The sequence below is a fragment of the Rhincodon typus genome, chromosome 26, assembly GCF_021869965.1.
Source record: "Rhincodon typus isolate 14 chromosome 26, sRhiTyp1.1, whole genome shotgun sequence".
NCBI classification, from domain to species: domain Eukaryota; kingdom Metazoa; phylum Chordata; class Chondrichthyes; order Orectolobiformes; family Rhincodontidae; genus Rhincodon; species Rhincodon typus.
Window position 1 is genome coordinate 41,965,052 of NC_063357.1, and position 9,737 is coordinate 41,974,788.

Consider the following 9,737-nt stretch of genomic DNA (forward strand, 5'->3'; position numbering starts at 1 on the left):
CTTTTATCAAGTGGCAACCCAAGTTTCTCGCTAGGCAGCAGTGAGCTGTCGGTTAAGGGGGATTGTGGCTTGGTACACACCCTATTAATACCACAAATCCCCTCATTAATATTTAGCTTCCTATCTTACCAAACAAGCTCAACATTGAGAAATCTCGACATTGAGAAACCAGAGCATCTACCTGGTGCATTCAGCTCACTGCTTGCTCTGAAAGACCCCCCACCCCCCACCCCCCCCCCGACACACCCCACGGTCCCAGGGCACAGTGCATGTACACACACACCCCACAGCTACAGACATTGGCATCTAACACGTGCCAGTCTCTAAGAGTACATCTCCGATCCACTGTCAGGATATTTCTACACTTCAACGCTGTCCCTCCGGCTGCACCAACACTCTCATTGTAAAGCTGCAGCAATGTCACTGTGTGCTCAGCGACATGCCTCCAGCTCAGGGACTGCATCAGGCTGTATCTCCAAGCTCTTAGCTCGCTTTCATAGCGCTCGCTTACTCTGAGCTGAACTGGATGCTTACTGCATTCCTCCTGGCATTGCCTTTGTGCACTTTGCCCCGTCAGCCAGAGATACCAGGCTCATATCACTGCAGTCTTGCTGCAGTTTAGCACAGACACAGAGGCAGCAAGCTGCTCATCACTATCAGCAGACTTCAGTCAGGTCAAGGGGTGGGCCACCGTTCCTCTGGGAGTCCTGGCACAGTAATTCGAGGGCAGCCTCCGAGACCAGTGCGGGGAATTGGACACAAATCAGTCAGCTGCTTCGGATGGTCAGAGTCTGAATTGTCTCCTCATAAAGGGAAGAATGTCCTTCTGAAGGTCCTGCTGAATGTCAGGCAGCACAGTAACCACCTCAATTCTTTCTGTCCTTTTGTTTTCCCCTGGATTGAGACAGAGGGAGGTACAGCGGGAGATGAAAATAGATGGCACAGCTATCGATGATGGTGCAGGAGGGGAGGTCTCCAAGCGAGTGAGTGGGCAGCACAGAGGGCAATGCAGGGTTAGTGCTGTCTGGGGCTGCAGTGAGTTAGTGAGTGAAGGAAGATGTTGTAATCAATAGAGGTTGTGATGAAATATGAGCCTTGGTGGGAGTTGGGTACAGTCGCAAAGTCAGTGAGGGTGAGGTATTGGAGAGAAGATAGTGGCATTTATCCTGGTGGAGAAGGTCGATCACCTTCTTCCTATAGTGCTGGGCATTCCTCCAGATGGCTGAGCCTGCATTGACCTGCTGGTTCTGGAAGCGGAGGGCATCCTCCCTCTGACCATCCTGTCCAGCAAGACCTCCCTCTGTACCATTCTGTCCAGCAGGACCTCCCTCTGTACCACCCCATCCAGCAGGACCTCCCTCTGTACCACCCCGTCCAGCAGGACTTCCCTCTGCACCAATCCGTCCAGCAGGACCTCCTCCACAGGTCACCCCCAGACTGACCGTGTTTGTCAGAGTGCACAACAGGCCTTTAATGATGGAACGACCACCAAGGATGCTGGTAAATTCTGGGATATGCTGGTGGTGGTAATTTGTTCAGAGAATGGGAATTGGTGAAATTGGGCTAGAATTGGGCAAGAGGGGGACCAAAGGTTGGTGTGGCTAGTTAATGAGGAGGAACAAAAACAGAAATTGCTGGAAAGGCTCAGCAGGTCTGGCAGCATCTGTGGAGAGAAGTCAGAGTTAACATTTTGGGTCAAGTGACCCTTTCTCAGAACGCTAAGAACCTGACCTAAAACATTCACTCTGATTTCTCTCCACAGATGCTGTCAGACCTGCTGAGTTTTTCCAGCAATTTCTGTATTTTTTTCTGATTTACAGCATCTGCGGTTCCTTCGGTTTTTATTTAAGGAGGAGTGTTTGGTAAGATACGACTAGAAAACTCACTGGTGCTCACTGCAAGAAACCCTCCAGAACTCTCGGTGACATTTAGCCAAAAAACATTCAGCCCAAAATAATGCAATTTGGGCATGAGTGAAAGAGCCAATAAGGAATTAAAGGAATTGAATAAATCCAGGCATTGATTCGTAAAATCTTACAACACATAAGGAGGCCATTCTGTCCATCATGACTATGCCAGTCTATCCATTCCCAATGTTTTCTTTCAATAAGTCTGAAAAATTCATACATTTTGTCCATTGTCTTTTGAAAGTTCCAATTGAATTTGACCTCATCAGTCATTCAAGTGGTGAGTCCCAGGCTGAATTCATGACCTCACACCAAATGACCTTCAATTAAATTGTCATCTGTCTATTTCAGGTCAAAATCCCGGAACTCCCTCTCTAATGGCACCATGAGTGTGTACACCACACAGACTGCAGTAGTTCAATAAGGTGGCTCTGCATCGCCTTATCCAGAGCAATGAGGGATGGGCAATAAATGCTGGCCTTGCTAGAGACACCCCACATTTCATGAACAAATTATGACTTTCTGCCTGTGCTCTGTAGCTGCGGTCTGCTACTATCCTACTCACTATTTACTATCTTGCCAAATTTTGTACCATCCACAAACTTCAAAATTGTAATTGCCTACTCCCAAGTGGAGGTTATTTATAGGACAGTGGGATACTGCTCAGAGGATTCCATCCCTGACTTCTCTTCAGCCACAGAGATCCAGTTTAATCTTAGAGCCAAAACATTGCAGGCTGAAATCAGACGACATTTCTTCTCAAAAAGATTAATGGAAGTTGGGAACTCTGTCCCTCATAGTGCTGTGGATTCCAGGGTAATTGGAGCTTTGAAGCCTCAGAGTTTTATTGCACAAAGATGTCAAGGGATATGGAGATCAGAGGCAAAAGGCAGCTGTGAAAGAATTTGTGAAGCAAAGCAATGCTTAATGCTAATCGAAGAGAACATAATAGATGGGCTGAAAAGTCTCACCAGTTCCAATGAAAGAGAATTTATTTGGAGGGTAGATAATGAAGGAAATGGGATTGAAAAAAGTAGAGGGATTGGACTGATAATGTGCTAAGAATAAGTTGAATTTTAGTCTATTCAGAAGGGAGACACATGGGTTAGTTTCATTTTTGAATGATCTTGTGAATTGGTACTGAGATGTCTGGATTTCTTTTGTTCTTGTATATTTTAATAGGATTTTAAACCTTGAGGTGAACAGTTCAGTACATTAAAAAAGGTAGAGGAAAATCTATGCTGCTGGTTAGTGACAGGGCTCCAATGACATACAGAGAAAGGGAGAATAATCCAGAAAGCACAGAGATTTGCCAAAAGAAAACTGGTTGCTGCTGTACCAACCTGAATTTGATTAAGGATCTTAGAGTGGAGATCTGTTTCTGATATCTGTAATGAAATCATTCCAGCCTTTCATTTTATAAATTCTGATCGGTACAGGGAATAGCTAACAATTCTCCCTGAGATGCTATCTGACTAGAAACCCACCAAATCTTTCTTTCACCTTGATGTAATAATCTGCTATAAAACGTTAAGTTTCACGAGAAGGCCTATTTCTCAAGGACTCCTAGCCTCTGACCTGCTCTTGGAGTCACTGTATTTATGTGGTGAATCCAGTTAAGTGTCTGGTCAATGGTAACCGCAAGGATGTTGACAGTGGGGGTTTCAGTGGTGGTGATGCCATTGGAATTGCTCAGCAATCCCAATAGAGACCAGGGAAGTGGTGAAATCAGAGCCAGTGGCCAAGTTGAGGGGTGGATCTTAAAATGAATGGAAGAGATTGAGAACAGGAGGAGGGAAGTAAATTCAGAGAAGTGATCGAGGACAAGGGGAGTTGAGATGGAGGTGAAGTGACAGAGAATGAGGAGTTCCTGAGTGAGAGGCTGAAACAGGAAAGGAAGGGTGGATGGTAGGTCCACTGTGGATTCTTATTTACATAAATGATTTGCATGGTTAGTAAGTTTGCGGATGACACCAAAATTGATGGCATAGTCAACAATGAAGAAAGTTATCTAAGTGTACAATGGGATCTTGATCAACTGGGCTATTGGGCTGAGGAATGGCAGATGGAGTTTAATTTAGATAAATGCATGGTGTTGCAATTTAGTAAGACAACATAGGGCAGAACTTAAACAGTTAATGGTGGGGCCCTGGGGAGTGTTATCAAACAGAGAGACCTAGGGTTTCAAGTGCATAGTTCCTTGAAAGTGGCATCAAAGACAGAGTGGTGAAGAAGGTGTTTAGCATGCTTGCCTTCATTGGTCAGAATGTTGAGTACTGGAGTTGGGATAGGAGTTAGAGTTGCTATAGGAAGGATGTTATTAAATTAGAAAGAGTGTAGAAAAGATTTACAAGGATGTTACCAGGACTGGTGGGTTTGAGCTATAAGGAGAGGCTGAATAGGCTGGGACTTCTTTCCCTGGAGCATAGGAGGTTGAGGGGTGACCTTGTAGCGGTTTATAAAATCATGAGAGACATAGATAAGGTGAATAGCAAAGGTCTTTTCCCTAGGGTATGGGTGTTCAGAACTAGAGGGAGTAGGTTTAAGGTGAGATGGGGCAAGATTTAAAAGGGACCTGAGGGGCAACATTTTCACACAGAGGGTGTTGCATGTATGGAATGAATTGCCAAAGGAAGTGGTAAAACCAGGTACAGTTGCAACATTTAAAAGACATTTTGATAAGTACATTGATAGGAAAGGTTTAGAGGGAACAAAATAAAAAATGAAAGAACTAATGGCAGCCATCCATTCTGAGGAAGCGTCACTTGACCCGAAACGTTAACTCTGATTTCTCTCCACAGATGCTGCCAGATCTGCTGAACTTTTCCAGCAATTTCTGTTTAAGGTTTAGAGGGATATAGGCCAAATGCAGGCAAATGGGACTATATTAGTTTAGGAAGCATGGTTGGCATGAACAAGTGGGACCAAAGGGTCTTTTTCGCTGCTATATGACTATGTGGTCAAGAAAGTGAGGGTGCAAGGATTTTAAAAGGAGAGAAAAGTGAAACCATACTTTGAGGTTACAACAACTTCTTCATGACACCATGAAGCAGCTTCAACCCCTTTTGGAATTTACTTTCTGCCAGCAAACTACTAAAAACTGAGATAGTAAAGAACACACAAAACCAGAATGGTGTGTATTCAGGAGTCATAAAATTATCTCGCGCAGACAAATGTAAATAACAACGCTTGTTATTTGATATGATCTAATTGGAATGAAGTTGCTGTCTCCTATATTAGCTGAGCTGAAACTAATGCTTTCCCATTGGAAGGCCAGAGTTAGCTTTCATTATAGAGGGATTGAGTTCAAGAGCCATGAAGTTATGCTCCAGCTATACAAAACCCTGGTTCAGCCACATCTGGAGTATTGTGTCCAGTTCTGGTCGCCTCATTACAGGAAAGATGTGGAAGCATTGGAATATTTACTAGGTTGTTGTCTGGAATAGAGGGAAGGTCTTACGAGGAAAGGTTGAGAGAGCTAGGGCTTTTCTCTCTAGCACAACGAAGGATGAGAGGTGACTTGATAGAGGTGTACTAAATGATCAGAGGTATAGATAGAGTGGACAGCCAGAGACTTTTTCCCAGGGTGAAAGTAGCTATTACGAGGGGGCATAGTTTTAAAGTGAGTGGAGGTAGATATAGGGGAGATGTCAGGGGTAGGTTCTTTACTCAGAGAGTGGTAGGGGTGTGGAATGCATTGCCGGAGAGGGTAGTGGAGTCGGCCTCACTGGGGACATTTAAGCGGCTATTATAGGCATATGGATGATAGTATAAGGTAGGGGTGGAAGTTAGATAGACCTTAGGTTTAGGGTTAAAGTTCAGCACAACATCATGGGCCGAAGAGCCTGTACTGTGCTGTACTGTTCTATGTTCTATGTTCGATGTTCTATCCCATGATGTTTTATTTCTCGTGATTTGGAGTCATATGAGCATCCCAGTTTGGAGATCATTTTGCTGGAAATTCATGTCCTGCGCTTCCTTTTCAAGATGTGCTGGGGGAGTCTTTCATGCATGGGTTCTGTGTTAGGAACAAGCTATAGCTGCATCCAGCGTGACTGCCAAAGACTGTAAATGGTGCCCTGCCATATGGTCTGCTCCTCAGAGCGAGGCCTTATTCCCAGCACCCACTTTAAATTGCCGTGTAGCACATCCTCTGCGGGGACATGGCCCAGGATCGCATCACAATGGAGGAGTTACGAAACCCAGCTTCACAATGAAAACCATGACAACACACAAACCACACACAGGTCATCAAAATACAACAGAGCAGCACAAACTGGACATTGGTTCATGAGGGAACAGGAATGAAGGGCGAGTTTAGAGTCAAGCTTCATCATCAAATCTAAATCAAGAATGCGACAGTTAGCATTGCATCGTGCGGTTCAGGATGGTGCTGGAGAGTGACATGCAACAATCCAGAGTGAGAGAATTAATTGGCAGGAACAGACCTCAGCAAGTTTGACTGGAATAACAGTTTGACAGGAAAAACAGTAATTGAACAATCAGCCACGTTCAAAGAGAATATGATTTCAGTGTACTCGAGGTATATCACCTCTGATGGAAAAGGTAGGACAAACAAATCCGGAGCTCCCTGGATGACAAAGAAAGTAGAAATTAGATAAAGAATAAAATGTATGCTTATGATCGGTGTCAGGTAGAAAACAGAGGTGAGAACAAAAAGGAATATCAAACGATCAGAGGAGAGGTGAAAAAGCAAATAGGGAAAAAAATGACAAGTTATGAGAAAAGCCAACATAGAGGTGTCACAAAGCCTTCTATTAACATATAAATAATAAAAGGGTGGTTACAGGGGGAGTAGGACGAAATAGAGGATTTACACATCAGTCAGAAGCAATGACCAAGATGTTACATGAATATTTTACCTCTGTCTTTACCAAAGAGAGAGAGAGAGAGAAAGATGCTACCCAGCTGCAGAGGAGGAAATTCAGTCACTAGAACCCCAAAATTGATAGAGCAGAAATCTTGCACAGATTGACACATTTCAAGGCCCAGGACTACAGGCTGAGGGATGCACTAAAGCTTGGGGCAGATGCTGCCAAGGCCCAGTGGGGAAGGACCACTGTCTGATGTCTTCCTGCCAAAGCATAACAGGGGTCCAGTCAGTAATTGAACCTTCCCAATGCCTCAGATAAATGCCTATAGGTTAATTGTAAGTATAGAGAAAGCCAGACCCCAATGTTTGTTTTCTTCTCTGTAGGTAAAGACAGTATAGATCTGAACGGCTTCATTAACAGTGTATGTACACAAGGATTTTAGTTTATGAATAAAGTATACTTTTGCAATATAAAAAAAAAGGATTGATGAGGATAACACTGTTGATGTGGCATGCATGAATTTCCAGAAGGCACTTGATACAGTACCACACCACAGACTTGTGAGGAAAGTTATACGTCGTGGTATAAAAGGGACAGTAGCAATGTGGATACCAAATTGGCTGAGTGGTAGGAAACAGAGAGCAATAGTCAATGGATATTTTTTAGGGTGGAGCAAGGTTTGTCAAGGAGGATGGGAACTGATGAAGCCCTTGAAGTATATAAGGAAAGTAGGAAAGAACTTAAACAAAGAATTAGAAAGGCTAAAAGGAGTCATGAAAAGTCATTAGCAAACAGGATTAAGGAGAATCCTAAGGCTTTTTATACTTAAATAAAAAGCAACAGGATAGCCAGAGAAAGGATTGGCCCTCTCAAGGGCAAAGGAAGGGATCTACATGTGGAGCCAAAAGAGGTAGGTGAGGTCCTTATCGAATACTTTGTGTCAGTATTCACCAAAGAGAAAGAATTAATGGAGGATAATCTCAGGGATTTGTATCCTCTTTGGCCACAGGTGAGGTCTCAGAGGACTGGAGAATAGCCAATGTTGTCCCATTGTTTAAGAAGGGTAACAGGGATATTCCTGGAAATTACAGGCCTGTGAGCCTCACATCGGTGGTGTGGAAATTATTGGAAAAGATTCTCAGGGACAAGATCTATACACATTTAGAAGCAAATGGACTTATTAGTGATAGACAGCATGGTTTAGTGTGGGGGAGATCGTGCCTCATTAACTTAGTCGAGTTTTTTGAGGAGGTGATGAGGATGATCAATGAGGAAAAAGCAGTTGATGTTGTCTATATGGACTTCAGTAAAGCCTTTGACAAGGTCTCTCATGGCAGACTGGTACAAAAGGTGAAGTCACATGGTCATATAGACATACAGTAATACAGCATGGAAACAGCCGTATGGCCCAAACTGGTCCATGCCGACCATGGTGCCTACTCAGCTAGTTCCAATTGCCTGCATTTGGTCCATATCTCTCTAAACCTTTCCCATCCATGTACCTTCAAATGGTTTTTAAATGTTGCTATTGTACCCCTTTCAACCACTTTCTCTGGCAGCCCATTGCATTTATGCACCACTCTCTGTGTGAAGAAGTTGCCCCTCAGGTCCTTCCTAAATCTTCCCCCTTTCACCTTAAGCCTCTGCCTTCTAGTTTTCAATTCCCCATCCCTGGGAAAAAGACTGCACACATTCATCCTATCTATGCCCCTCATGATTTTATACACCTCAATAAGGTCACCCCTCATTCTCCCAAGGAATAAAGTCCTATCCTGGCCAACCTCTCCCTATAACTCAGGCCTATTAGTCCTGGCAACATCCTCGTAAATCTTCTTTGCACACTTTCCAGTTTAACTATGTCTTTCCTATAATGGGGTAACCAAAACTGGACACAATACTCCAACTGCAGCCAACAACTTATACAACTGTAACATTACATCCCAACTCCTATACTCAATGCCTCGACCGAAGAAGGCCAGCATCCTAAATGCCTTCTTCACCACCCTGTCTACTGGTGACGCTGCTTTCATCGAACTATGTACTTGTACTCCTAGTTCCCTCTGTTCCACAACATTCCTCAGGACTTACCATTTACTGTGTAAGTCTTACCTTGGTTTGACTTTCTAAAGTGCAACACTTCACATAATCTGTATTGAATTGCATTTGCCGATCCTCAGCCCACTTCCCCATCTCATCAGGATCCCTCTGCAATTTTTGATAACCTTCCTCGCTATCGACAATACTTCCTAATTTTGTATCATCCACAAACTTACTAATCATGCCTTGTACATTCACAACCAGATCATTGATGTAAATAACAAATAACAAAGGTCCCAGCATTATATGGTATCATGGGTGAGCTATCAAGATGGATACAGAACTGGCTTAGTCAGAGGAGGGCTGGAAGGATGCTTTTTGGAATGGAGGGTTGTGACTAGTGATATTCCACAGGGATCAATGCTAGGACGCCTGCTGTTCATGGTCTACATAAATGGTTTGGAGGAAAATGTAGCTGGTAGTAGTTGCAGACGATACAAAGATTGCTGGTGTTGCAGATAATGAGGAAGATTGTCAAAGGATACAGCAGAAAATATATCAGTTGGAGGCATGGGCAGAAAAATGGCAGATGGAGTTTAATCCGAACAAATGTGAGGTGATGCATTTTGGAAGGTCAGGTACAGGTGGAAATTATACAGCGAATGGCAGAACCCTTAGGATTATTGATATGCAGGGGATCTGGGTGCGCAGGTCTACCGTGCAGGTAGATAAGGTAGTAAAAATGACTTATGGTATGCTGCTCTTCATTGGAGAGGGCATTAAGTATAAGGATAGACAAGTTACTTTACAGATTCATAGAACTTTAGTTAAGCCACACTTGGAATATTGCATATAGTTCTGGTCACTACACTATCAGAAAGATGTGGATGCTTTGGAAGAGGGTACAGAAAAGGTTTACTAGAATGTTGCCTGGCATGGGGGATTTTAGCTGTGAAAA